The 27,874-nt window shown below is 39.1% G+C and overlaps 1 protein-coding gene across 2 annotated transcripts in view; it reads left to right on the top strand.

Annotated features, from left to right (window-relative positions):
• The first annotated feature begins 497 nt into the window (after positions 1-497).
• The window catches only part of RGL1 (ral guanine nucleotide dissociation stimulator like 1), a 272,674-nt gene continuing 245,297 nt past the window's right edge, over positions 498-27,874 (top strand). The window contains exons 1-2 of one of the 2 annotated variants that reach the window (XM_072648406.1): positions 11,396-11,448; positions 11,632-11,778. The gene's annotated coding sequence lies outside the window, so the exon portion shown is untranslated. Of the gene's footprint in view, positions 627-11,395; positions 11,449-11,631; positions 11,779-27,874 lie in introns of those variants that run through there. The other variant, XM_072648405.1, reaches the window with a different exon arrangement.

Genomic DNA, 27,874 nt, shown 5'->3' with positions numbered 1-27,874 from the left:
AAAGATAACTTTTTTTTAAAGCAACAATACACATATAGGATTCATAGGACTCCTAAAGAAAGAAGGCAAAATTCAATACTACTATGCTCATTATAGTTAAACTTTAACATTATAACAGAAAGAGAAAAAAAATGCTTTAAGCTGCCAAAAAAAAAAAAAAGGATTGAAACCACTTGCCAAGAAACATTAATCAGGATCACAGTGGACTTCTTAAGAAAGGCAAGGGACAGTGAGAGGAATTGGAAGGCATATGAACATACATAAGCCTAACATGTATAAATCATGAACCCAAAATTAGCTACTCAGTAAAACTCAATATATTTTTTCAAGGGACAACATGAACATTTGCAAAGCATTTAATCATTGAAAAATTTTCAGAGGAAGATATTGTGCCATTTCGTAGAATCTCCATTTTAAGGAAAACACCCAGGCCAGCCAGGTCTTTATTCCCTTCCATATTTTACTCCTAACTTTCTGGACTTTCTCCATTAGGTCACAGAAGCCCTTCACCCTGGAAGTTCACTTCATCCCTGAACTTCCTACATTTAAAGTTCTCTCCACCCTGAGGCACCTTCCTCTGATTGGCTGATTCTTCCTAGAGCCTCCATTTTCAGGAAAATGCCAGGGTAAGTTAGGTCTTTGCTCCTTTCCAGGCTATGCTCCTGACTTGCTGAACTTTGTGCCCCTGTTATGGTTACCTTCTCTCACCCTAACCTCTTTCAGCTTCCTTTTATGTGTTGTATTACCCAATTAATACTCCTTAAGGGCATGGCTGTCTTTCTGTTTGTATCATATTTCTATAGCAGAGTGCCTGCCATGTAGTAAATACTTAAACATTAAAAAAATTTTTTTTTATAAATCCTTACTGATTTGACTTAATTTTCATTGTAGTACCCTTTAGAAAAGTTTGAGATTTTCAAAGAAGTATGGGACACTGTGCTTTAACATGCTTGATACTATATTTCTAGAACAATACCATAGTCTGTGATCATTTTAGCTTACCCACCATTTTCACTTGCTTCCATTTTTTTCATTTTTATTTTAAAAATCTAAGTTGGTTGATGAGTTTTCTGTATATCCACATTTGTTTCCATAGACATTCCTGTCTGTTTTATTCCATTGGGATAATTTCAGCTTTTGTCTAAAGAATTTCACCTATGAAAGCATCCCATCCTTACCTTGGGTTGACTTCCTTTTCAAAATTACAGCCTGTGTAATCTTACCTATCCCTTCTCTGAACCCTTGATATAATATTCCCCAAAATGTTTGTGGGTAACAGACTTTAGTGTTTCTTAAAATTCTAAAATGGAGCGATAACTTCTCTTCAAAGGTTCCCATGATTCGTATTTCAATATTTGGTTTAAATCTCGGCTCTGCTACTTGCTACCTGTATGACCTTGGCAAGTCACTTAATCTCTGTGGACCTAAATTTCTTTATCTATAATGTTAGATTGTTGAGTTAGATGATCTCTAAGGTCCTTTTCACCTTAAAATTTATGATCCTAGTTTTCCAAATGAAGAAAAGTGGAATCTCCCTCAAAACGATAAATGTTGCTACAGAGGAATCTCACCCACCTACTTAAATTTTTAAAAAGACTTCTACTGAAAAGGGAAGCAAGTACCAGTAACTGAGGAAGATTACAAAAGTGACATGATACTTTAAGAAACATATACCTGGTGTCTAAAACACTGAAGCACAAAGTGAATCACAGGCTATCGATGAATGCTAAAGAAAACAAAAAGAAAAAATTTAAGCTCCTTTGGGAGCAAGAAGAAGATAAGAGAAAGGATGGAACCTCACTGCATTGGATAGATAGATAAAATATTTTTTAAGCACTTACTGTGCACTATGCTGAATGCTGGGGATACACATTCAAATGAGCAAGATAGCCCTTGGCCATAGAGAGCCTGTGTTCTCAAGGGAGAAGATAACACATAAAGTGGAGTTGGAGAAGGGGAGGTTGAGCATGCATGAGGGGTCCAGCATGGTGAGGAGATGGAGAATACATGATTAAAGAGACAGTTGGCAGATAGGGGTGCAAGTACCTGGAGTAAAGGAGGCTCAGTTTCCTCATCTGCAACATGGTAATATTAATAGTACCTACCTCCTAAGGTTGTTATGAGGATAAAATGAGATATTATTTGTAAAATGATTTGCAAACCTTGAAGTGCTATATAAATACTAGTTCTTATTGTTGTTTGTGAGCACTCAGAAAGAAAAAGTGGCGAGCACTAAGAGCCAGAATGAGTTCTTTAGAAAGCAAGTTTTTCCTTACTAAATATATTGCTATTTCTGACAGGGTTACTAGATGGGTGGTACAATGGCTTTGGAGTCAGAGGACCTGTGTTCAAAACCCAGCTTTATCACTTACTACTTTCTGTGACTTTGGACAAGTCATGGAATCTCTCTGGGCTTCGCTTTTCTTATGGTAAAATAAAGGAGTTGGACTATGGCCTCCAAGGTCCCTTCTGCCTCTAAGTCTTTGAGCCTGTGATATTCTGATGAATCAGGGCAGTGCTGCAGACACAGCATCTCAGGACCTCAATACAGCATTTGATAAGGTTTCTAATTATCTGTAAGTAATATGAAGAGCTATAAGTTGAATTGCAGTACAGTTAGATGGATTTGAAACTGGTAATGCAAAAAGTGGGGATCAGTGGATTGATAGTAACCTGAAGGACAGTCTCCATCATGATGCCATAAGGCACTGTCTTGGGCATAATTCTCTTCAGGGGTTTTACAACTTGCGTTATGACATAGATGATGTATGTTACATTTGTAGATAATATGTAACTGGGAGGGTTACTTGATACATTGGATAATAAACTCTACCTTTCCAGGCTTATTATATATATTATATTGTTATACCTTACTTCTTTTCATGTACTCTACAATCCAGCCAAATAGGCCTTCTTGCTATTCCTCAACATACATGACCTGTAACTTTGTGCAGGCTTTCCTTGTGATCTTAGAATGCACTTCTTCCTTACTTCCACATATTAGTATCCCCAATTTCTTTCAAAGCTCAGCTTAAACATCTCCTATAGGAGAACATTCCTCATTGTCCCTAGCTGCTAATGCCTCCCCTCAATTGCCTTGATTTATTTTTTTAAATATATTTTACATTTGCAAGAAAAAAATATAGAAAACAAATTGTTCATACAAAAAATGAAAAAGGAGAGCTCACAACAATTGAAGAATAAAGGAAAGTTTTAGAAAAAAAATTTGCCCAATTATATGCTAACAAAACTGACACCTTAAAGGACACAGATGAATACTTTCAAAAACCTAAACTAACTAGATTAACCAAATAAGAAATAGATGATTTAAATACGAAATAAAAAGAAATTGAACAAGTCATAAATGATCTCCCAAAGAAAAAATCCTATGGCCAGATAGATTCTCAGGTGAATTCTATCAAACATTCAAAGAGCAATTAAACCTCATGTTATATAAACTGTTTGTAATAAGAAAAAAAGTACCTTCCAAGCTATTTCTATGATAGAAATGCAGGTTTTTTATCTAAACCAGTGAGAAACAAATCACAGGCAGAAAATTTTATGTCAGTATTCCTAATTAAAAAAATTTAAATAAAATATTAGCAAGTAGACTACAATGGCATATTAGAAAGATTATATACTGTGACCAGATTAGGTTTATCCCAGGAATAAGGGTTAATCTAACAAGGAAAACTATAAATATAATTGTTGTTGTTATTCATTCGGTTTCCAGTCATGTCCAACTTTTATGTGACCCCATTTAGAGTTTTCTTGACCAAGATTCTAGAGTGGTTAGCCATTCTTTTCTCCAGTTCATTTTACAATTGAGGAAACTAAGGCAAACAGGGTTAAGTGACTTTACATAGCTAGTAAATGTCTGAGGTCAGACTTGAACTGAAGAAGATGAATCTTCCTGACTTCAGCGATTCCCGGCACTCTATTCACTGCACCACCTACCTGTCCCATAAATATAATAAACCATGTTAGTAATGTAAATAATAAAGATCACATAATTATATCAATAGGTCTTAAAAAGGCTTTTAGATAATATACAATACTCATTTGTATTAAAATGCAAGAAATCATAAGAATTAATAAGTATTTCCTTTATACATAGGATAATAATAAATACAATGATAATGCATATAGTAAATAAAATTTATATAAATCTAACAGCAAACATTATATGTCAAGGAGTTAACCTAGAATACTTTTCAGTAAGATCAGATATAAAACAAGATTGTCCATTGTCACCACTGTCATTTAATGTGGTGCTAGAAATGCTGACTATAGCAATAAGCTAAGAAAAATAACTTAAGGGAATTAGCATAGGCAAAGAGGAAACAAAATTATCACTTTTTCCAGATGATATGATTGTGTATTTAAGGTGCCCTGGAGAATCATCTAAAATTAATTTCAAGAGTAACTTCAATGGAGTTGTAGGATATAAGATAAATCCACATAAATCATTTGCATTTCTTTCTATATAAACCTAACAAGACCCAGCAAGAAGAGATAGAGAAATTTCATTCAAAGCCAATCAGAAGGGGCGCATAATCACTATATGGTTTACAGACCAGAACCAATCACAGAATGTCTTTTCAAGGAATCTCCATTACACAGTCATCACAAGTGATTCTTCCAGAACTGGCTTCCCAGCTTTTTCTACATGAGGTTATTGCCTCAGTAGCACTCTATACATGCTCATAAGGATGAAACTCAGTAGCTATTCCCCATTATATAAATATTGTCATTTGTATTTTTCAGATGTGTAAAATAGTTAATAAAATAGTGGTAATGGGATTGAAACTTGTTTCTTCTGCCTATCAGTTATAATTCTAAGTAATGTCTACAAAGAGTATGAGAGAAGTAAACTAAAGGAATCAAGAACTCCCGGTAGTTCTTTAGTGGGTTGGGTTTGTTTTTTTTTTAAGATTTTAAAAGTATTTTTGTTTGGTTTTGTTGGAGTATGTATGTACATATTTGAAATTTGCAAAGTATTTTGAACTGTCTATATCAGTGATAAATCACTGAATTGACTGTTAAAAAGCTGAGATTGTCAAAAACATTGTTTTCTGAAAAACACCATAAGAGAGTTCTTGGATGCCACCATTAGCTAAGGAGGTACTTTCAAGTCATTTGGAATTCTCCAGTACAACAGATTAAAAAGCTTTCTGTGACTGAGGGGGCTGTGAGAATAGAGGTAGTAAAAGTGATTGTACCTTCAAAAACTAATAATAAGGTTTGGATTTTTAAAGATAAAAACAATGAGTGGGTGGAGCCAAGATGGCAGAGTAGAAAGACACACATATGCAGGCTCTCTCCACACAGCCCATAAAATACCTGTAGAGAGGGACTCTCAACAAATTCTGGAGCAGCAGAAGTGGAGAACAACAGAGTGGAGGAGATTTCCAGCCCATGGTGGCCTGAAAGGCCAAACCCAGCCCAGCCTTGGTCAAGGGGCGTGGCTCTGGGAGGAGGACACCTCAGGGGTGGAATCTCCAGTTGTGGAATCCCCAGTCGCAGCAGCAGCAGCAGCAGGTTCACAGATCCTTCAACCCACAGGCGCCAAAGGTCAGTGACAGGGTTTTTTCAGCTGGCTGAGAAGGGAGAAGGGCCTTCCCATAGCTCTGGCCTTAGGCAGTGGCCACAGAGGCCACATAGGGCAGGCAGCAGTTCCCACAGCAGCCCACATCCATTGTTGGATCGAAAAACCCCTGGGGGCACTGAGGAGCTGATTCTTACCTCAGCCCTGTGTAGAGGCCCTGAGGGCCTGAGATCTTTATCTCACACTGATTGGTGGCCCTGCCCCCACAGCTTAACTGAATTTCAGCCCCCCAGTGCTGTCTTGGAAATTGGAGGCCAGGTGGCTGTGGAGAGGAAACTCTGCTAAGATTCTGGGCACAAAAATCTCTTCCTGCTCCCAGAGATCTTACAGATTCCCAGAGTATACCCTACTCTTGACAAAGGACCCAAAAGTCAAGTAACTGGTTGGGAAAATGCCCCAAAAAGGGAAAAAAAATAAGACTATAGAAGGTTACTCTTGGTTAACAGATTTCTTCTCCCATCCTTTTGGATGAGGAAGAGCAATGCTTACCATGAGGGAAAGACATAAAAGTCAAGGCTTCTGTATCCCAAACATCCAAAATAAATATTCAATGGTCTCAGATCATGGAAGAGCTCAAAAAGGATTTTGAAAATCAAGTAAGAGACGTGGAGGAAAAGTTGGGAAGAGAAATGAGAGAGATGCATGAAAAGCGGGTCAACACCTTGCTAAAGGAGACCCAAAAACTGCTGAAGAAAATAACACCTTGAAAAATAGGCTAACTCAATTGGCAAAAGAGGTTCAAAAAGCCAATGAGGAGAAGGATGCTTTAAAAAGATAAAAACAATGACCAGGAATTGTTTGACATTTTTTAAAGTAAATTATCTTCTCTTCCCTCCAAATATTCATTTTGAGCTTATTTAGCACTAATAATGATGATGACAAGTCCATATAATACTTTAAGGTTTATGAATTGCTTTGCATATATTATCTTATTCAATGCTCAGAATAATAACATGTACCCCTCAAGGATCATGAGACTTGAGAGGCAGAAGAGTTGGGCTCAAATCCCATTACAGCTACTTTACTAAACTTCTTCAGGTTTTTTTTACTGATCATTAATATTAACATTTTTGTATACTAGGACCTCTGTTACGAATTTAATTTGTTCCAAGATTCTTTTTGTCATGCAGTTTGTTTGTATTGCAAAGCAAATTTTCCCATAGGAAATAATGTAAAATCAGATAATCAGTATCACATCGCCAAAAATATTCATATAAAAATAATTATTTATAATTTTAAGTAAGTTTTTTGTCTCTAATGCGCCTGAAATACAATAGCAATGATTAGTACACAATGGAAACTGAAAATAAATAAATCTACAATAAATTAAGCCTTCACTTTACCTTTGAGAAGAGTCATGACTGATATGAGGGCCATGAGAGGGAGGAGGAGAGGAAGAAGGGTTATTGCTTGGAAGGAGAATCTCCTTCTATGAAAACACTGGGGATTTCAATGTCAGGAGTGCTACTTTCACTAAAAGTAAGACTAAATACTACTGCCTTCACTTATTTTTTGTTTTTTAGAAATTCTTCCATGTTTTGACTCACTGATTTTTTTTCTTTATGTTTGCTTCTGACTAGGAATCTATCTAATGACACTTGTTTTTGACTTTTTTTGTAGGGGGAGGGTGGAACCTTTAAAAGATAGCTGCTTTGATTTGGAATTGTACTTTTAAAAAGTGACTAAAGCAAAAAATAAAACCCCCAAACCATTGCCCTAGTTGAGTGTCAGCTCTTTGTGAGCTGTTAAAGTCCAAACTTCTCCTCAAAGGTAAAGTGAATTTTTGTTCATCCTGCAAGACAAATTTTACGAAAAATTTTCCTTGTCCAGCGAAGCATACATAAACCAGGTTACTTGTAAACTGAGGTTCTACTGTATTAGGACATTTTTAAAAATTTGAAATAGTTTGAGCTTGATGCTTAATAAGTAAATAACATTCTTACTTCTGAAAGGACAAGGGTTAGAAATTTGGCTCATAAGGCAGCATTTTTGTTTTTAAAATAGTATAATTTCCATATAACAATGTAAGACACATTTTTTTAAACTTCCAGGAAAAAGTTATTTTTTAAAACCCAAACAGATTGCTTTGTTGCAGAAACATGGAAGATAAAATATGTGAATCACATTTGGAATTTAAAACAGGATATTAAAACTAACAACAAAAGAAATTGCGAAACCATTAAAGCCCAGAGACTTTATAAAGCAGTTGAGTTTATGAAAGAAACTGAAAACTTACATGAAGAAGGTAATTATATGGGAATAAAAACACTGAACAGGCAACTTTGAAGTAATTTTTCCATGATTGATTTTTTTTCACTTGAAGACAGATAATTAAAATTAAAATATCACCTTTTATTTTAAAACCTGTAACTTATCTCTATTAAAATAACATAAAATATATCTTTCTTAGAGTCTAATTATCTAGTACAACTCATATCTAAACCATACGTGTTTTCTGTAACATACCTGACAAATGAATATCTAGCTTCACTTAAAGGCCTCCAGTGGTAGGGAATTCAGTCCCTCACCATGGCAGTCCATTACACATTCCCTTATATTGAGCTTATATATTTCTCTGAATAGCTTACTCCATTAGCCCTAGTTCTGCCCTCTGAGGTTAATCAAAGGAAGTCTACTGTTTCCTGAATATCATGATTGTAGTTGTCTAATTCCTCCTAAGTATTCTTTTCTTTATGTTCAACATTCACAGCCTTTCAAGTGAGCCTTATTTTATCATGGTTTCAAGTCAGATTGGTCAGCTACCTTTAGCTGTACTCCAGCTTGTCACTGTCCTTCCTAATGTGTTGCCTGAAACTGAACAAAACATATATTTAAGGAGGGCAAGTATAATGAATTTATGCCTTCTTCATTCTGGATACTCTGCTTTTTTTTGAAATACTTTATGTTTTCAATTTCTCTAATTTAAGTTTTGAAATTTAAGTCAACAAGTGTTTATTAAGTATGTACTTTGTGTCCTTGGATGCAGCCTTTTGACTGAGTCCAAGTTTTACAGAACAAATCCTTTTATTAAGGGGATTCAGTTAAAAGGCCACACTTGCGGACCTGAATGGCCCCATAGGGCCTTGAGACTGCAGGTTCCCCACCTCTGGTGGAGCGTTTTGCTGTGTTTTGGCGGTGGTCATTTGACGTTTCCTCCAGTGTTCCATTGTTAAAGAAGGGATGAAGGACAAGTAGGGCCATTGAATCCTGCCTGTTGTGGACACTGCTATTTATGAAGTTGTCCCTAAACTCCTCTCTCTCGTCTTGGATAAGAGCCACCCAGAGTAAGTGTAAGCAGGTAGATTACTCAATCTTGCATTCACCAAGTTTTTATATAATAACAATAATTAATATGTAGTACTTTAAAATTTGCAAGTTACTTTGCATATATCTTGATCTTCATAATAACAATAGTTACCCAACAGGGAGAGGGGAGTTTTGTGTACTTGGAACTGATTGAGTATTCAGTATAACCATCAGTTGTTCAGTGTTAACTTAGGAAGAGGTCTGTAGTTGGGCACCTGAGTGATCTGCTCTTGGACTTACGTTATTTAGTGTTTTTCATCAATGATTTGAATGACATCCTTATCAAATTTGCAAATGACACAAAGATGAGAGGAGTATAGCTTATAGGAGTATAGCTTATATAATAGATGACAGAATTGGGGTCCAAAAAGATCTTCATTTTCCAGGAATGCTGAGCCAAATCTATTAAGATTAAATATAATAGGAATAAATGTTGTCATACACTTTCATATTAAAAAAATTAACTTTATAAGTGCAGTTATGGGTGTGCAATACTTTATGTAAAAATATTTGGGGCTTTTAATGGACTGTAAATGAAATGACCATCCAAAACCTAATAGAATCTACAGCTGTATTGAGAAGCTTTGTGTCCAGAGGACCACATGTGCTCCAATAATCAATTTCCTGCATGGTATGAATGACCCAGGGTTTTTTAACAGTCATGCCAGCAGTCATGCCACATTACAAGGTCCTGCCAAAGTGTAAAGGCTGTGACTATAGACTTGATAGGTTGTTCCAGGATTGGCATAGCTATTTTAGAAGCTTATCACAAGGTTGACTGCCGTTTACTAAAATGTAAAGTGACTGTGGTCTGTATTGGTGGAGGAAATACCCCCACACAAACAATTACACTTACATTTTGAAGTGTTCAGAGCAAGGGAGATTGATGATCATGCTGTTCACTGCTTAGTCAGACTTCACTGGAAGGGTTAATGTCCAATTTGAAGCAGCCTATTTTAGGAAAGACAGTAACAAGGAAGTGCCCACCCAGAGAATGGTGACCTGGTTGGTGAGGAGTCTGGCACCAATGTTATGCAAGGATCAGTTGAAGAGACTGGGGGATGCTTCCCCTTGAGAAAAGGAGACTTAATGATACCATAATCACTGTCTTAAAGTATGTGATGAACTATATATAAATAAAGAATTAGCCTCGTTCTGTTTGATCCTGAAGGAATAATTGATGGCAGGTGCAAAAATGACAACTTTGGCTAGATGTAAGAATTTTCTTATTATTAAAGCTATCAAACATGAGAGGATGGTTTGGGGTTGGAGGGAGTTTCTTTTTAATATGTAATCTGCATAACCATTTAATTCAATTTGATGAATATTCATTAAGTGCAAGGCACTGACTGCACTGGACTAAATACAAGGCAGTTTGAGGAGAGAGAATACTTATAACTTGTAGAGGCAGAAGATCCAAGATAAGCCTTGAAAGAAGCTGTGGATTCTAAGAAGTGAAAGGAAGGAAGGAGTCCTCCCAGGCCCAATGTGGGAGCTGGAATGTCAAGTTCATGAAATAGCCAGCCGGCCAGTTTGGCTGGAATATAGTGTGAGTGAAAGGAAATAAAAGGAAGAACCCAGCCTGACTGGGAAGAAATGTGTAGTCTAGAAGAGAACTTGGTAATTGGTTGGATGTGGGTTCTGAGGGTGAAAGAAAACTCAACAGTGACTGTTAGTCGTGGCATCAAGTGAAATAAAGTTGAATGGAGGGGTGGGTTTTGAGAAGCTCAGTTTTGGATGTGTGCTTGAGGTGCCAGTGAAGTATCCAGGTAGAGATGTTCAGTGAGCCCAACGATGAGTTCAGTGAGTTCAATGATGTTCAAGAGCTATGGGGGAATAGAACCAAATATACAGATTTGTGAGTCTACTTTGAGGTGATTATAGGAGTAGAGATTCTTAAGTTTAATAGAGACAGAAGAGGGCCCAGGGCAGAACTATCGGGGACACACATTGGGCACAAGAGAAGGACTGTGAAGACCAAAGGAAATGAGAAGCAGGAGTCAGACATATGGATAGAGAACCAGGAGAGAACAGTATCACAGAAGCCAAGGGAGGAGAAAATATTTGGAAAGTGGGGGTCAACTGTGATGTCAACTGATAACAGAACTATTGCAGAAATGTCAAGGGGGATGAGAACTGAAAAAAAGGACATTGTTTTTGATGATTAGGAAGTCACTGGTAACCTTGGAAAGAGCCATCTCAGAAGAATAGTGAGGATTGAAGCCAAGTTGCATAGGAGTGTGTGGGAGGTGAGGAACTTTGTAGAGATTTGTGCTTAGGGGCACAAACTGTAACGTTTGACTAGGCCTAAATCATTGTGTAGTCATTGGAAGAGAAATTCATGATTAAATGACAAATGGCTGAGAAATGATCAATGTTAGCATTTCCTAGTTTGTGTGGGAATGTGTGGATTCCAAGGAGACAATTATAGATAGATACATGTATTATAAAACACAGCAGCAGAGTGTGTTGGGCTAACCTAAGTTATTAGACTGACAAAGCAGCTCCTTTGGTGCTTAGGGCCCACAGAGAAGGTAATCTGAGGGTTTATTCTGTTATGGGAGTTATGGTTATGGTTATGGGTTATGGGTTAAGGGAGTGGAGGTAAGGTACACTTATTTTGTTTGAGATCTGTAGTATAACCATATGACATTGTCAACTAAGTTTCCCTTTAATATTTTCTAGAATTACCATCAGCACTGTTCATTATTCTCAAGTATGATTCTAGGTCACCAAAACAGGGCTACTTTGAGTGGAAAGGAAGGAAATTGAAGCAGGGGAGAAAAAGGCTGATCTGGCTGTACCCCATTTATGTTGGGGCGAAGGGCAGCTGGACTGAAACAAGACCAAGATATCTCTGCCAGGTAAGACTACACTTGGGAGATCCAGCTCAACCAATGATTGTTCCATAGTCCATAGGAGATTAGATAGAGTTCTGAACATGAGGTTTGGATTGGGTTTAGGCCACATTCAGAGTGCCAGGTTCAGTTCAGGTACCCCAAACCACCCTGGAAGCAGATCTGAAATTGACCTTGTTCTTTTAGGAGTCTTTAAAGCTGAGCACAACCTAGGTCCAAACTGGACCTCCCAAGGTTGCTTGGAATTAGAGAAGACCATTTCAGGGATGAAACACATCACTTGGCCTTGTCCAGAGCTGGACCAGCCTCTAGAAGAATGCTGGTTAGGCTTGTGGTTGGTGGGGAGGGGGTGTTTAGAAAAGGGGTACTGCACCTCTGGGTTATGTCTTCAACTGTGGAGAGCTCTGTGGTAGCCTTCCTTGCTTCTGGCTTGTCTGATTATATATTGCTGTGGTTATTTGCCCAGGAAAAAAAAGTTGATTTCTGTGTAAGGGACGGTAGGATTGTAGTATTTTTTTTTTCTGGGAAGGAAGAGGTTAATTGTTGTTTCCAAGAACAGCAGCTGCTCAGGTTTTTAAATGAAGTGGCCCCTGGGCAGGTTGCCATTGTCCCAGCTGGAGGGCAGTGATGCACATGCCAAGGCTGGGGGTGCAGAGCTGACTTCTTGCAAGAGCACTCTGAGGATGGACTCAGATTTTGTTTTGGGCTTAGCAGAGACCAGAGTGAAGTTCCTAAGCCATCTTCTCTGCACTGAGGACAACTAGACATTTCTTTTCCTTCCAGCCTCCCTCAGGTTTATTCTGGATTTTCAATTACAGAGCTCTGAGACAACATTAACTTGATATTTGGCAGCCTGATGCATACACTTGCTGGACATCACTGCAGCCTAAGGATTTGTCTCTTAGCCAGTATGAAAATGTACTCTGCTGTATTGCTGGCAACCTGTGTCATGGGAGTAAATCTTTGGAGTTGGAGTTCAAATTCAAGTTCACCAAAGATCAGCAATCAAGTCTGCAAACCTGGATACCGCTGGGATTGCTGTTCCTGACACAATTACATGCAAGGCCAGACTTACAGCTAAACTCAGTAGAAAGATTTGGAAAAGGAGGGAGTCCCATTTTGGAGACTTGTCTCAGACCCAGAAATTCTTGGCTGCTGCTCCACTAGGGCTGTGGATTGGAGGAAAGTAGGCTTCTGAGATTTCCCCTTCTCCCAGCTTGCAGTCTGGCTGAGAGCATGGTGAGACCAGCTTTCCCCCCAAGGTCTTGGTATTTCTGCAGCTGTTTTCAGCCAGGCCTTGAAAACAAAAAAACAAAGAAAGCCATAGAATCTCAAGTATCCAAGCTTCAATCCCCCAAGCTCTTGGATGATCTAAGTGGAAAAAAGTCATGGCCAAATAAAAGAGAAGGTGTGTGTGACATATTCCATGTGTAAGGCTGCTCCTTCAGATATGATATCATGCTGATGGCCCCTTCAGGCTTCAGGCCTTGTGCAGCTCTTTCATTTCAAGTGTAATAAGATGTCTTTAAAAGACCCACACATGTTGTACTTCTCATTCTTTGTTAGCCAAGATTTTTTTTTCTTTATTCTAGGTACTCTTTGTCCCATATGTCTGAGTTAAATATCTCTCTAGGTCAGTGAACATTTCAAAACCTCAAAAAGAATTGGTTCTAGTTGGTCCCAGGAAAGGAACTAAGGAGCTTATTTATATTAGTGCCTGTAAAGAGAGTTATTCTAGATGTCAGTATTTCTAATAAGGACTTTTACATTTATAAGTGCTCTACAAACGTTTATTAATGAGGGCTTTCAGAACCCTTTGGAGCAGGGGTGAGTTGGTAAATGTTTAACAACCAGCTTTGTGGGTAGGAGGTGAGAAGGGGGGTTGGGAAATGTTCCCACAACACACTCTAAGTTTAATATACATTATTAACATTTTCTCCATCATTGTCTTAAATCTAGACAATCAAAACCACAAACCAAGCCCTGGTTTGTTGTATTTGCTGATTTCTTAGGTGTAAATGCTCACACTGAAAATTTAACAATTGACTCTCAAGAGCCAGTTCAATTTGGCTTCCATACATCCCCTGCTTTGGAGGTAATTAAATGTTATCATCCCTGGTGTGCAGAGGAAAAAGAGGTTATACCAGCAATCCACTGGGTGATGTCATCACATACTAATAGTGTAATCTGCTTAGCACAGCATAGTCATACTCAGCTTTGCATACAGTTATCTCCTTTTATCCTCACAACAACCCTATGAGGTATCCAGCACAGATAGAATCATCCCTATTTACAAATAAGTAAATGACTTGCCCAAGGTCACACAGCTAGTCAATGACAAATTTTGGATTCAACCTCAGGTTTTCTGCTCTCAGTTCTATGTCCTCTCTGCGACATTGTGCTGCCTCCCAGGACCCATTCTAAAGCTGAACACAAGGTGTTGTACTTAGTCGATGGCAAGCCTCCCTGTGACTCAGGCTCTCCATGAGTGCATGTGGGAATGTCAAAATCAATTAAAGTGGATGGACTTAGCCTCCTGGTGCTAAGGTGCATTCATGTACAGATGGATCATCTGTCAGAGACCCATTTCCAAATGGTTGGAAAATACTCCTAGTTCTGGGTCCTATATTTTAGGAAAGACATTGGTGCCCTGGTGAGCCTACAGAGAAGGGTGACCAAGATGGTGAAGGGCCATACAAAGAACAGTTGAAGGGACTGGGAATGTCTTGAGGTCATGTAGACAAGGGATCCACTTTTTTGTTTTGCCTCTGAGGGCAGAGGTAGGAGCACTAGGTGGAAGTTTCAGAGAGGCAGATTTCAGTTTGATTTAAGGAAGATATTCCTAAAAAATCACCCCAGTCCCAAAGTGGAATGAGCCACCTTAAAGGTCATTGTGTCCCTTCCCATTTGGGGTCTTCAGAAAGTGTCTGGAAGAACACATGTTGGGGAGGTTATGTAGGGAGGAGACTTTCATTCAGGTATGAGTTGGACTAGATGACCTTGGGCTTCCTTCCCACCTAGAGACTTTGTGATTGTGATCCTTAGCTTTACCCTCCATACAAATGAAAGACTATGCCTCATTAAGATCAGCTGAAGGAACTACAGATGGTTAGTTTGGGTAGACACAACAGGTGTCCAAGTATTTGAAGGGCTTTCATATGGAAGATAAACACAGAAGAATGTCCCAGAGGCCAAAGGTAGGTACAGTGGGTGGAAGTAGCAAAGATATAGGGAGAACTTCCTAACAATTAAGACCAGAATGGTTTGACTCAGAAGATGGTGGGTATCCCTCAGTGGAGGGCTTAAAAAAAGGGCTAGATGACCATTTTTCAGGTGTATTGTAGGATGGATTTGTGTGTGTGTGTGTGTGTGTGTGTGTGTGTGTGTGTGTGTGTGTGTATGTTTAGGAGTTGGGCCATTTGACTGCTGAAATCCCTTTTAAGTCTGAAAAAAAATCTATAAAATCAGTCTTAGACTCAGAATTTTTAAGTTCAAAGTAAATACCAAGACAGTTGATGGGGGCACGGACATTTTGTCCACAAAGTTTGAAAGTATTCAAGTTCCATATATAATTCAGTAAAAGGGAGCAATGTTTAACCTATTTCTTTGTAAATAAAAAACCCTATTGTGCTAAGTGCAAAGCAGGTGAAGGAGAGTTATTTGAAATAACCTGTAAACTTAACGTTCTATCGCTCTGTCTAGCCATCCTGCCACAATGCGGAGTGAGCCAGTGAGGAAGCCTAACTATTGAGGCTAACTCTCGTCAGGGTGATGAGAGCACCCTAGCTTGGGAGGAAGTAAGGGGAAGGACAATACCTTTATGTCCAGAAATCTGAAGATGCATTCACATGTAGATCTCACTAACCTTGACTAAGTGCTTATAAAATGACTCTACAGATGACAATAATAATTCACATTCGTGTACCACTTTGGGACGATAATAATGATAATGTCACATTTATGTAGGACTGTCAGTCATTTTGGGGGTGATGAGGCTAGCAAGGGAATAAATATTTGATTGTGTGTGTGTTTGTGTGTGTGTGTGTGTGTGTGTGTGTGTGTGTGTCTACACACGCCTGTGCGCCCAGGCTCAGTGATCTTGTGTGTGTCACCTCAGTTTTCCCAGTTACATCACACACACACACACACAAAATCAGAGTGATACTGTGCACTCACCTAACAACGGTGCTGTGAGGGTTGAGTAAGCCCCAGCTATTTTCCGAGTACATTTGAAGTGCTGTAGAAATGTGGACAGTTCTTGAGTACAGCTACCGGTGGGGACCCGGGCGGGGGCCGGGCGGGGCCGGGCCGGGGCGGGCCTGTTCCGAGCCACAAGAACACTTTCAGGCAGTTGCAGTTTCTTGGCAGAGCTGGTCCAGGAGGGGCCTGTCATCAGGCAGCACTGCCAGACGCTGCGCAGAGCTCCTGGAGGAAGCGCTGGCGGACACGCAGGCATTATTTGATCGCTGTAAAGTGGCCGTGCGAGGCCCCGGCAGCACGCTAGCCCACTTGACAGCTTGCCATGGTAATCTGACGGGAGGGAGACGTCAGTGCGGTACTGGCAGCCTGTAAGCGGCTCGTTTTTAGTCCAGCTGAAATTGTTCCTGCCGGTGATTTCACGGAGCTGCCTTGGTGCTGGTCGCTGTGTGTGCATGGCATGTTGTGTGTATGAGTGTACGTGCATGCCCACCCATCGTGCGGGTGGGAGAGCTGTGGCATGTATTCATCCGCCCGCTGGGTACAGCGGAGCCACGTTCGCCATTGGCGTTGCACAAGTTCATGCAAGCCACCATCACCTTTCATTCTTTTTCTTTTTGGTGACAAGGAAGGTGGGAGGCAGTGGGCTCAAAGTAAAAGCCATGCTCGTTCAATGGTTTAGGAGCCAAGAATGTGCGCATTGGTTGTGGGAAGCATTAATTTGGATTTAGACTTCTGAAGCAGAAAGGTGCTAAACAAACAGTAAGCCAACTTATCAAGTGCTAGGGTTAAGAAACCTCTTGTGATAACTGCCTTATTTTAAAAAAAAATGATACCTACTTTAATCCTACTTCTGAAAATTACTAAAGGACGATAGGTACAGGACCTAAAAGAAATCAAGCTACAGCTAAAAAATCAGGTGCGGTTAATTAAGAGTTGATGCAGTTACAACACCATCTCTGCTATCTTTCCATCAGTTCCTGCATTTCCTTTCCCAATAATATGATAAGATTTCATTTAAAATTTTTCAATGCCCACTAGTGATATTGGTTTGTAGTTTTCTTTCTGTATCTTCTCTTTTTTTGGTTTAAAGATCAGGACTATGTTTGTCTTATAAAAAGATTCTGGTAGGTGCTTTCTCAATTTTTGGGAATAGTTTGGGAAGTATGGATACCAACTGTACTTTAAAAGTTTGATAGAATTCTCTTATAAATCCATCAGGACCAAGAGTTTTTTTTTCTTTGATAGTTCCTTTACCACTACATCTATTTTACTTTTCTGAGATCACATTATTTGAAATCTTTACTTGGTCTTCTGATAATCTGGATACCTTTCTCAATAATATGACTTGTAGATAGAGAATAAAAAGTTTTCTTTAAGTCTAGTGTGGATGCGCAGGGAAGTCACGCATGAATTTTGGTTAAAAAAAAAAGACATGTTCAGAAGATGGAAGCTAGAACAGGTAATGGAGATTGAGTGTAACATAATGTCCTCATAGTCCTATGAGAAGAGTGCTTGGAGTGCTAAAACTCATAGTCAACTGAGGCTGGCAAGAAAAGGTAAGGATGACTGAACAAAAGATAAAGATGATCACAAATGACAAAAATGGACAATTCTGAATACATAAAATTAAAAAGCTTTTTTTACACAAATGCAATGTGACTTAGAAGGGAAATAGTTAAATGGGGGGGGGGGAATCCCTTCAAGTTTCTCTGTTAAAGATCTTATCTCTAACATATATAGTATGTCCCAAAAGTCTTAGTGCAGTTTCAAGCTTTAATACTTTCAGGAGTATAAATGCAATAAACTTATGAAGTTTGATTATTTAAATTTTCTTTATAGTCATTAGTTTTGTGAATTTGGAATAATTTCTAACTTTAATTTTAATAAGATGGGGTACTGTATAATGCATGTGTGTGAGTTTTTGGATGCCACTTTCTCAGACTATTCCATTGGTATAGGAAGTCCTTTTGTTTGGTGCCCTCAGTCACCTGATTTAATTCTTCTAGACTCTTCCTTGGGGGTCACATCAGAACAATCATATATATGTCAAAGTCTTGTTCTTTGAATGATCTTAAGGCTAGGATTACAAATGTAATCCTTACAGGGGTGGGGAACCTGGGGCCTTGAGGTCACATGTAGCCCTCTAGATCCTTAAATACAGCCCTTTGACTGAATCTCTTAAGGACCTAGAGGGTCACATGTAGCCTCAAGGCTACAGGTTCCCCACTCCTGTAACTGAGCAACAACTAATAAAAGTTTTCATAAAGTTCACAATATGGTAGTTATATTGAATTGTAGCAAAACACATAACAGTATTTTAAAATTTAAATAATCCTTTCAAAAAATTTTTGAATAAGTTTGTGCTGTCTGTACTTTCAAAGTTAGTAAACCCTAAAATGTACTAAGACTTTTGGGACACCTTGTATAAGAAAATGATTAAAATTTATAAGGATAAGAGCCATTCCCTGACTGATAAATGGAAAACAACTTCAAAAGACTTAAGAACTCTGATCAATACAAGTGATTCCAGAGGACCAATTATGAATGTTAACTCTGCCTGACAGAGAAGTAGTTAACTACGTATACAGAATGAGACACAGCCATTATGGGAATTTGTTTGTTTAACTCTGTCTATTTGTTTCAAAAATTTTGTTTTGTTTTTCTTTTTTTAGTAGATGAGGGATGTGAGAAGAGTAAAAAATAAATGCTTCTTGAAAAAATGACAAAAAAAGAGAAGATAACAGGTATTATTCTTTAAAGCTATATTAGGGGAAAGGAATCATGCAAGGAAGAGATAGGACCCTTTCTTGGGCTGGATGGTAACTGATGATAGAGAGAAGGCAGAATTGTTCAAATCTTGTTTTGTGTATTTTCTCTATCCAGAAGATTCTTCTTTGGACTAGAAAAGATAGAACAAAATTGTCTAATAGGGAATTGAGACTCAATATAGATATGTGAAAATAGGATAAAAGATCATGTAATTGACTTTGATGAGTTTAATCACCTGACCAGACAAACTACATCCTTGGGTACATAAGAACTGGCAGATGTGAGTCTTTATTTTTTTTTTATCTTCTAATTGTTCTTTATTTTCTTTATTTTTTTAAATTTTTTTCTTTTATTTATTTTCGGTGTTCTGCAATCACTACCGTATAACTTATATTTTTCCCTCCTTCCCCCCTACCTTCCCAAGGCAGCATACAGTTTTATATAGGTTCTGCACATACATTCCTATTAAATACATTTTCATGATAGTCATGTTGTTTAGAAGAATTAAAATGAATGGGAGAAATCCTATAACAAACCAAAATGTAATACAAAAGAAAATGATCTGCTACATTCTGCTGCTGAATTCCATAGTTCTTTCTCTGGATGTGGAAGGCATTTTGCCTTAAAAGAACATTGGGAATTTTTTAAGTCCTTGCATTACAATGAAGTTCTAAGTCTACCAGAAAAAATCCTTGCACATTGTGTGAGATCAGATCATATAAGTCTTTCCAGACCTCTCTGAAGTCTTCCTGTTCATCATGGTAGATGTGATTCTTTAGCCAATGCCATTGGTCTCATTGGTGCCATTGAGAGGAACCAGAGGATTGGAGAAGGGCAAAGGTTGTCCTAATCTTCAAAAAACAGAAGTGGATGAAACTGACAAATAATAGGCCAGTGAGCTTGACTCTGGAAAAATTGGAACATATTTTAAAATAGATTGGAAATGAATTCTTGTGTTGTTTATCATTAGTTTTAACAGTGACTTGAATAAAGGCATGGGTGTCATGCTTATCAGATTTGCAGATGAAACAGAGATAGGAGAAATAATCAACACACTGGTCTATGGTGTCAGGATCCAAAAAGTCTTGATAGGCTAGAACACTGAGCCACATCTATTATGATGAAATTTCATACACACAATATTTTGAGATTGAAATTTTAGGCCTAAGTACAATTTGGAGCAGGTATGGCTCGATATCAACTTGTCTTAAAAAAAAGGTTTAGAGGTTTTAGTGGATTACAAGGTCAATCTTAAGCAACAGTGTGATATAGCAGTCAAAAATGCTAATGTGTGATCTTAGACTGCATTACATCCCCTTAGACCAGCAGTCCTGCTTCCAGACCAGCCCTCAAAGCCATTGTTAGCCTGTGACCCTGACTGTAGAGAAAGAACCAGAAATCCTCACCAACTGCCAATCAATTGCCACCTACAGGGTAGGCAAGTTATCTCAGATGAAGCCTCAGGGCACCCCTAAAGAGGGACAGGAGGAATCATTAACCAGGCAAGTCAAACTACTAGCAGCATGTTGACCACTATCTCTCCTCAGATTCTGATGGAAACAGCCCAGTGCCATGAATCCAAATACCATGGGAAATGATGTTTCCAGCCTATCACCAACAGGCATCATCCTGAAAAGCAGCTTGGTGGAGATGTAGCCTAGAAATAATTCTTGCAGGTGCTATGGCCACAGGTGGGTTTGAAGGCCCAGAAGAAAATAGTTCTTGCTACCAAAGTCCTTGGCACTTTGGATTCATCAGAAGTTAGCATGATTCAGCATTGGAAACTGACATGATTTTTTCAGTGGAAATGACATCAAAGAAGAGATATTACCATTTGCTTTGCTGCTGTAACCCTAAAGATCATGGGACCTTTCTATCTGACTTGTAACTGAATTCCCTAGGTGTTTTTAGAGTATGAACCAATTGAGAAAAAGGACTGCCTTCCCTTTCTGTTTGTATCCACAGCACTTATCACTGTGTTTTTCACATAGTGAGCTCTTCGTAAGTACTTTTATTCATGCATTCCTCCTGAAATACTCATTGGTCATAAGTTATGTTTTGAAAACAACATTTTAGGAAGGACATTGATAAACTGAAGACTACCCAGAGAAGGGCCCCAAATCCATATTTTTCAACAAGTGAAAGAATTGGGCTATTTTTAACCTAGAAGAGAGAAGATTTAGAGGAGGCATAATATTTGAAGACCTGTTATACAGGAGAGAAGAGAAAGAGGAAGAGGAGGAAAAAGAAGAAAAAGAAAGAAAGAAGAAGGAAGAGAAGAAGAAAGAAGAAGGAAGAAAAAGAAGAAGGAAGATGGAGAGGAAGGAATAAAAAGGAGGAGGAAGAAGAAGAATACTTATTCTAACTTGGCCTCAGAGGGTCCTTAGAGGTCAGAAGTAAGAACAATGAGTACAAGTTAGAAAAGCAAATTTAGGCTGTTATAAGGTAAACCTTTCTAATAATTAAATCTGTTCAAAAGTGGAATGGGCACTACCTCTAGGGGTATTGAGGTTGCCACTAACTGGAGGGCTTCAGGCAAAGGCTGAATGGCCACTTGTCAAGTATATTGTGGAAAGGCTCTTTTGTAAAAGTGTAATTGAACCAGATGACCACTGAGATACATTCTAGCTCTGAAATTCTATGATTCTTCATCAATATTTTATTTGTTTGAAAATATGAGTGGCACTGTTACCTCATGCCTAGACTACTAAAATAGCATTCTGGTTGGTCTCTTTGCGTCAAAGCTCTCTCCTCTTCATTCTGTCTTCCAGTGAGATTGATCTTCCTAAAGTACTGAGAGAAATGATTATTAAATAACCAGTTATTGGGGAGATCCAGGGTTTTTTCCTTTTCTATCTCCTCATTCTCTACTGGGTAAAGTCAGCATCATTGCTGTTAATGAGATTAGATTAACTTTCTCCCCAATCTAGTTTAGACCCTACCCAAATGGGGAAGCCCATTGTGTTCTACTTAGACTTTGGTGTGTGTGTGTGTGTGTGTGTGTGTGTGTGTTTATTTGTTTGTGCATGTTAGATCCTTTGTCTAGATTGCAGGAGGCTGGGGGTGGTCTGGGAGTGAAAGTGATCAAAGTCTCTTGTACCACATTAGAATGGGTCCACCTCTCATTATAATATTCATTCTTCTTATTGTTAACCAATCAGAGTTGATTATTACCCTCAGGAATACCCACTTTTCCGAGGGCATATAAGTGTTGAGTGGGTTCCATAGTATGTGTGTGGGAGGGAGTCTTTGGCATTCTGGAATGCTACTGACTCCTTTTATTAATTATCTGCTAGCATAATTAATAAAATGATTAGCTACCTAGAAACTATGTCTCTTGAATTTTTTATACATCGCAATACAGGTCTGATCATGTCACTCTTTCTTCTCCCCCCAACTCAAAAAACTCCATTGGCTCACTGTCACCTCTAGGATCAAATATAAAATTCTTTGGTGTTCAAAGCCCTACATGAGCTGTCCATACCACCATTCCAGTGTTCATGCACCCTGTTTCCCCCTAACCTGGAATCCAGTGACTCTGCTTTCCTTGCTATTTCCCACACATGACACTCCCATCTTCTGACTCCACCTATTTTCATGGCTGTCTTCCATGCCTGAAATTCCCTTTCTCTTGATTTCTGCCTCCTGACTTCCTAGGCTTCCTTCAAATCTGAGCTAAAAATTTGCCTTCTCTCTGTTATTTCCAGTTTTTCCTGTATGTATCTTATTTGTACATGGTTGTCTGTATGCTGTCTTCCACAATAGACTGTGAATTCCTTGGAAGCAGGTGCTGCCTTTTTGCCTTTCTTTGTAATCCCAGGCCTTAGCACAGTACCTGGCACATGGTAGGCACTTCAGTAAATGCTTGTTGACCAACTGTGGTATAGTGGAATGTCTCAGAAGTCAAGGAATTTGTGTTCAGGTTTATCACTGCCATGTCATTTTTGGTAGTCACAAAAGCCCTTGGAGCCTCAGTTTCTTAATCTGCAAAAGGGGATAATACTTTGTATTATCTATTATGCAGTGTTATTGTTACACTAAAATGAGCTAGAATAATATTTGAAGAAAACTGAGTTAGAAGTTGGATCAGTGCTTTGGTAGGTTGCCCCCATTATTAGAGGTTTTGGACTTCCTAGTTGGTAGCAGTGGTAAGGAAGGTGGACTCTCTCCTTCATGGTAATTTCTTCCCTTAGTGAGGACCGTGGATCTGGGCTGAAAGCAGAACCAGTAGTGTTAGGGGCACTGCTATTCTCAAGGCTCTTGGATTCAGTCTCATTGGGCTGTGAGGAAGGTGGCATTCGAGGCAGTGGTGCTGGTTTAACAAGCCTGGAAAATGTTGCTTCCTGTTTCTCCCTCAGGGTGCTTTAGTACATTGGTAAGGTAGCTTGTCTGCTTATTGGTGGCAGGTGGTGGAAACAGTTAGTCCCTTCACCACAGAAGTCACCTCCCAGATGATGGCTTCAGGGGCTGGGCTGGAAGTAGGTTTAGTGGTCTGGGGGACGCTGCTATGACCAAGGCTCTTGGGTTGGTAGTCCTTTTCTGCCTCGGATCTCAAGGGAGGGAATAGGAGAGGTTGGCGTGATGGCAGTTTGACTTGCTTGATACAAATTGCCTCTTGTTTCTCACTCTCTCTCTGGAAGAAGATGCTGAGTCAGAGAGAAGAAACTAGAAAAGAATAAGGCCTCCTGGCACTACCACCCAGGTGAAGAATATGACCACTGTAGAATTGTAAGTTTCCCCTTTTTTTGATACCTAAATAAGGCCCTGTTGTATGTAAAACCCTTTAAAAAAAACCCACCCCAACAGCAATGAAGAGGGAACAACAGACAGAAGGAAAACTGGACTTGGAGTCGGAAGGCCTGAATTATCCAGGCTGAGTTACTAACTTTTCCTCTCTGGGCCTCAGTTTCCTTATATGTAATAGGATGCAGTGGCCTTGTCTTGAACCTTGTCTAGCTCAAGCATTCTTTGATTCTGCAAAACCTCAAGAAAGGTTGTATGATGTGCCATTTCCAGGAGACAGGGCCAAGGAGCAAAGGAAATCGCCCATGCCTTATAGCCCAGGCTAAAGGATGGGGCAGAAACCCAGTCCAGAGATGAAACGACAGCAGGGAGAACTGGAAGAGAATGAGAGCGATTCAGCCAGACAGACATATCCTGGGATGCTGCACGACTTTGAGCGAGTCATTTCATCTTGACAAACTTCAGTGTCCCCATCTGTAAAATGATGTTGTTGCTGGAATAGGTGGCTTCTAAGCTCTTTTCCAGCCCAATGGTCTGTTAAGATTCAAAACTTGGCTCAGCTCCTTTCGATACCCAGATGGGTAGCTTTCCCCCTGGAGAGGCAAAGTAGATTAAGTATTGTATTTGGAGTGGTCAGAGGACCTGGCTGGGTTCAAGTTTTGTATCTCATTTCTCCATGAATGACCTTGATCAGATATTTACTTTCTCCAAGCTTTGGTTTCCTCAGTTGTAAAATGAGGGAGTTGGACCAGAATCTGTCTCCTAGATGATATCTAGGGGTTGTCTCAGCTCTAAATCTGATAAGCCTTAGTGGTATGAAGAGAGGTCCTGCTGATAAAAATGACTGGTTCTCCTTTCCTATCTAGTGTGGGGTGGGGTGAGGAAGGATAATGGAAGGAACTCAGGCTTTTTCCTGAGGAGAAGCTGATCGTAGTAGTTTTTTATCTTGTGAAGCCCTTATGTTGCTTCCCCTCTTCAACCTTTGAAGGCAATAGGTGATGGGACTCTCCCACCTCAGGATCTGTGACAAAGTAAATGTAAGGAGAGGGAGGTGAGCATCAGCTGATGGGACTGGGGTGAGGTGAAAAGCAAAAAACTAAGAGAAATTAGGTGGAAAAGTTAAAAGAGAGGGTGAGGGAGGTTAGAGTTACTTGGAGGAAGGGAAGAAATTGAAGGCAGTATTAAAATATGGTAGAAAACTTCAGACTGTGGGGAAAAACAATCTGCAAAAGGCAGAGGAAAAGATCCACTAAGATATACAGCAGAAGGAAAAAATGTAGAATGAAGTAAGGGAAAGAAACAGACGATAAATCTCTGTGGAAATACCGTGAAGCTTTTTTTAAAAAAAATAATTGAATAGGACATTTAATGCCAGAATATTACAATAAAAGACACTTGTGAAATACACAACTTATGCATACTTGAGTCATAAAAACATCACTGAAGATCTTGCCAATGCCTTTGCCTCTTGAGGCCACCACAGAACAATGTTCTTTGGAAGAGGAAGAGTTTGAGTTGTGTCTTGGCGAGGCTAGTATTAACTAAGTGGTCTTGGGCAGGTTATTTAACTGCTCTAGACCTCAATTTCCTCATTTGTAAAATTAAAAGAATAATCTAGGTAATGTCTAATGTTCTCTCCAGCTTTAAATCCTTATGGGCTCCATCTTCTATTTAACTTTCTGCTTAACCCCAAGTATTTATAATTATATGTAAAAGGATCTACAGGTCACGTAGAATTACAAATCCCTAGAGCTCTGAGGGACCTTAGGCTTCTAATCTAATCAGTCATTTTACAGATAAGGAAACTGACTACCAGAGAGATTTGATGGTTTGCCCAAGATCATATGGAATTCACACAGCTGAATTTGAACTCAGGTCCTCTGATTCCATATCCAGAACTCTTTCCTGATAGCTAGTGGTACAAGCATATGACATTCAGCCTTGGACTGCCCCTACTGGCAAGGATCAATATAGTATAATAAAAGGGAAAACATTCAATTTTATAGCATTTTAAAGCTGGAGGATGGAGAGATCACAAAGTCAATGCCTTCATTTTACAGAAAAGAAAACCAACGCTCTAATAGAAGTTGAGTGTCTTGCTCAAGATAGTACAACAGTTTTCAAGAAGACTACTACTTTAATTTGGATCTCAAATGCAGTATATCTAAAGCAGACCTCGTTCTCTTTCTCCTCACAGTTAATTTTTTCAAGCTCACAGATTGTTGTTAAGACCACCAACATCCTCCTGTTCTACAGGTTCACAATGTCAGTGTCATCTTTAACCCCTCACTCTCATTCACCTCAATCTTGTCCTTTCTACCATTATAACATTTAGATATATGCAGGTAAATGTTTAATAACTAAGTCTCCGAAAAGAAAAATTACCCTTCAACACACTTTTAAGTTTATACTTCATTATTAACATTTTCTCTGTCACTTTCTTAAGCGCAGAAAATCAGCAAGTCAATCAAGACCAGATTTGTAGTGTTTCATGATTTCCAAATTATAAATACTCACACTACAAATTTCACAATTCACTCTACCAGCCAGTTTGAGTTGACTCCAGCACACTCCTGAAACACCTCTTATATTCACCTCTTCTCCATTTACATAGCCAACCCTCTAGTACAGTCCTTTTCACTTCTTCCCTGGACTATTGCAAAAGTGTTCTAGTAATTCTCCCTGCCTCTCACTTCTCCCCACTTTAATCTATCTTTAATCCAGCTGCCAAAGTTATTTTCCTAAGGTGTCATTGATTTGATTTTGTCAAACCTTACTCAGTGAGCTCCCTGTTTTCTCCAGGATCAAATATAAAGTCCTTTATGAGGACTTTTAAAGTTTGGCATTTTTATAAAGTCCTTATAAAGTTTGGCATGTAAGCTCTTCGCAACCTGATCCCATCCTAACTTCCCAGGTAGGGACACTTCTGACACTTTCTGACACTTTCCTACCTCCACATTCTAAAATCCAACTATACTTGCTATTTATCAAGCAAGATACTCCATTTCCCATCTCTGTGCCTTTGTGATGTCTGTTGCCCATGCTAACCTCTGCCATGTAGAATCTCTGGCTTTCTTCAAGACTACTTAAAAACCACTTTCTACAGGAAGCCTTTCATGGTCATCCCCTCTCCTTCTCACCCCCAGCTACTAGAATCTTTCTCTCTAAGGTTACCATCTATAGATCTATATAGACATAGATGTTAGTACCTATTTTTTCCATTTTGTTTCTCTCACTAGAATGTAAACTCCTTGAAGACAGGAACTATTTTTTACCCTTTTCCATATTCTCTGAACTTAGTGCAGTTCTTAGCACATAGTAAGTCCTTAAACAATATTTGATGATTGGCATGTAAAAATGACACTTCTAACTGACTAGCAGTAGACCATGCAGTTTTGTTTCTTCAATAAAGTCTGCATGGAAACATCTACATTCTTCCACCTAGGCTCCTACAACATGCAAAGAAGTACTTTCTGTATATAGCCCACAGTGGCATAGAACTCCCAGTCTTGGAGGCACCAGTAGAATGTAAGCACCTTGAAGCCAAATATCGTTTTCATGTTTTTCTTTGTATCCCCAGTGCCTAGCTCTGTGCTTGGCAGGTAGTAGAAACCTATTCATACTTGAATTGAATTAACCTAACCATCTGTTCTAAACAACCAAAGAAAATCACATTAACTCATTAATTTACTCTAGGACCTGTAGGGGGAACCCGAGAGTCTGAGATCAGACCTCCTCTCCTATGTCAAGATCATAGATTCAGTCATAAGAGACCATGGAGATGGTCTGATCTAATCCCTTTATTTGACATGTGAGAAATAGAGGCTGAGGGAAGTTAAGAGATTTGCTCAAGGTCATATGAGGTGACTTTTATGATGATAATCAATGCTGTTTAGTCCAAGAGATTTTACTTAATATGGAATGACCCCTATGACAGCATTCCCTCTTCTCTTCCAGTGGTCAACAATGTGGTGGGCTAATGATTAAACTCTGCAGGCAAAAGGCGCTGCCTTTTATTAGATGTGGTATGAAAGCCACGAGTCTTTCTAATGGGCTGGACTACTGAGCTGGAATTCAGATAATGGATAATAGGGTAAAGTACTGGCTGGCTAGAGGTCAGTAGCTAGACCAAAGTCTCCATCCTTCTCCCAGTTTCTTGGCTTCTCTCCTCCTTTTCTTCTATTCCCTCCCCACAGAGTCCAGAAAAATCCTTTGTTTACCCTCCTCCTGTACTCCTATTTTCTAGAAAATTTGTGGTTCCTTATAAAACATGAACTTTGGCATGGCATAGTGGAAAGAATGAATCTGGACTCAGAGGACCCGAATTCAAATCCTGGTCCTGCTACTCACAACCTTGTGGCCTTCAGTAATTCATTTAACCCCTCCAGGC

The sequence above is a fragment of the Notamacropus eugenii genome, chromosome 2 (genome assembly GCF_028372415.1).
Source record: "Notamacropus eugenii isolate mMacEug1 chromosome 2, mMacEug1.pri_v2, whole genome shotgun sequence".
NCBI lineage: Eukaryota > Metazoa > Chordata > Mammalia > Diprotodontia > Macropodidae > Notamacropus > Notamacropus eugenii.
The sequence above is the reverse complement of the archived record's forward strand: the minus strand, read 5'-3'. Positions and strand labels throughout refer to the sequence as shown.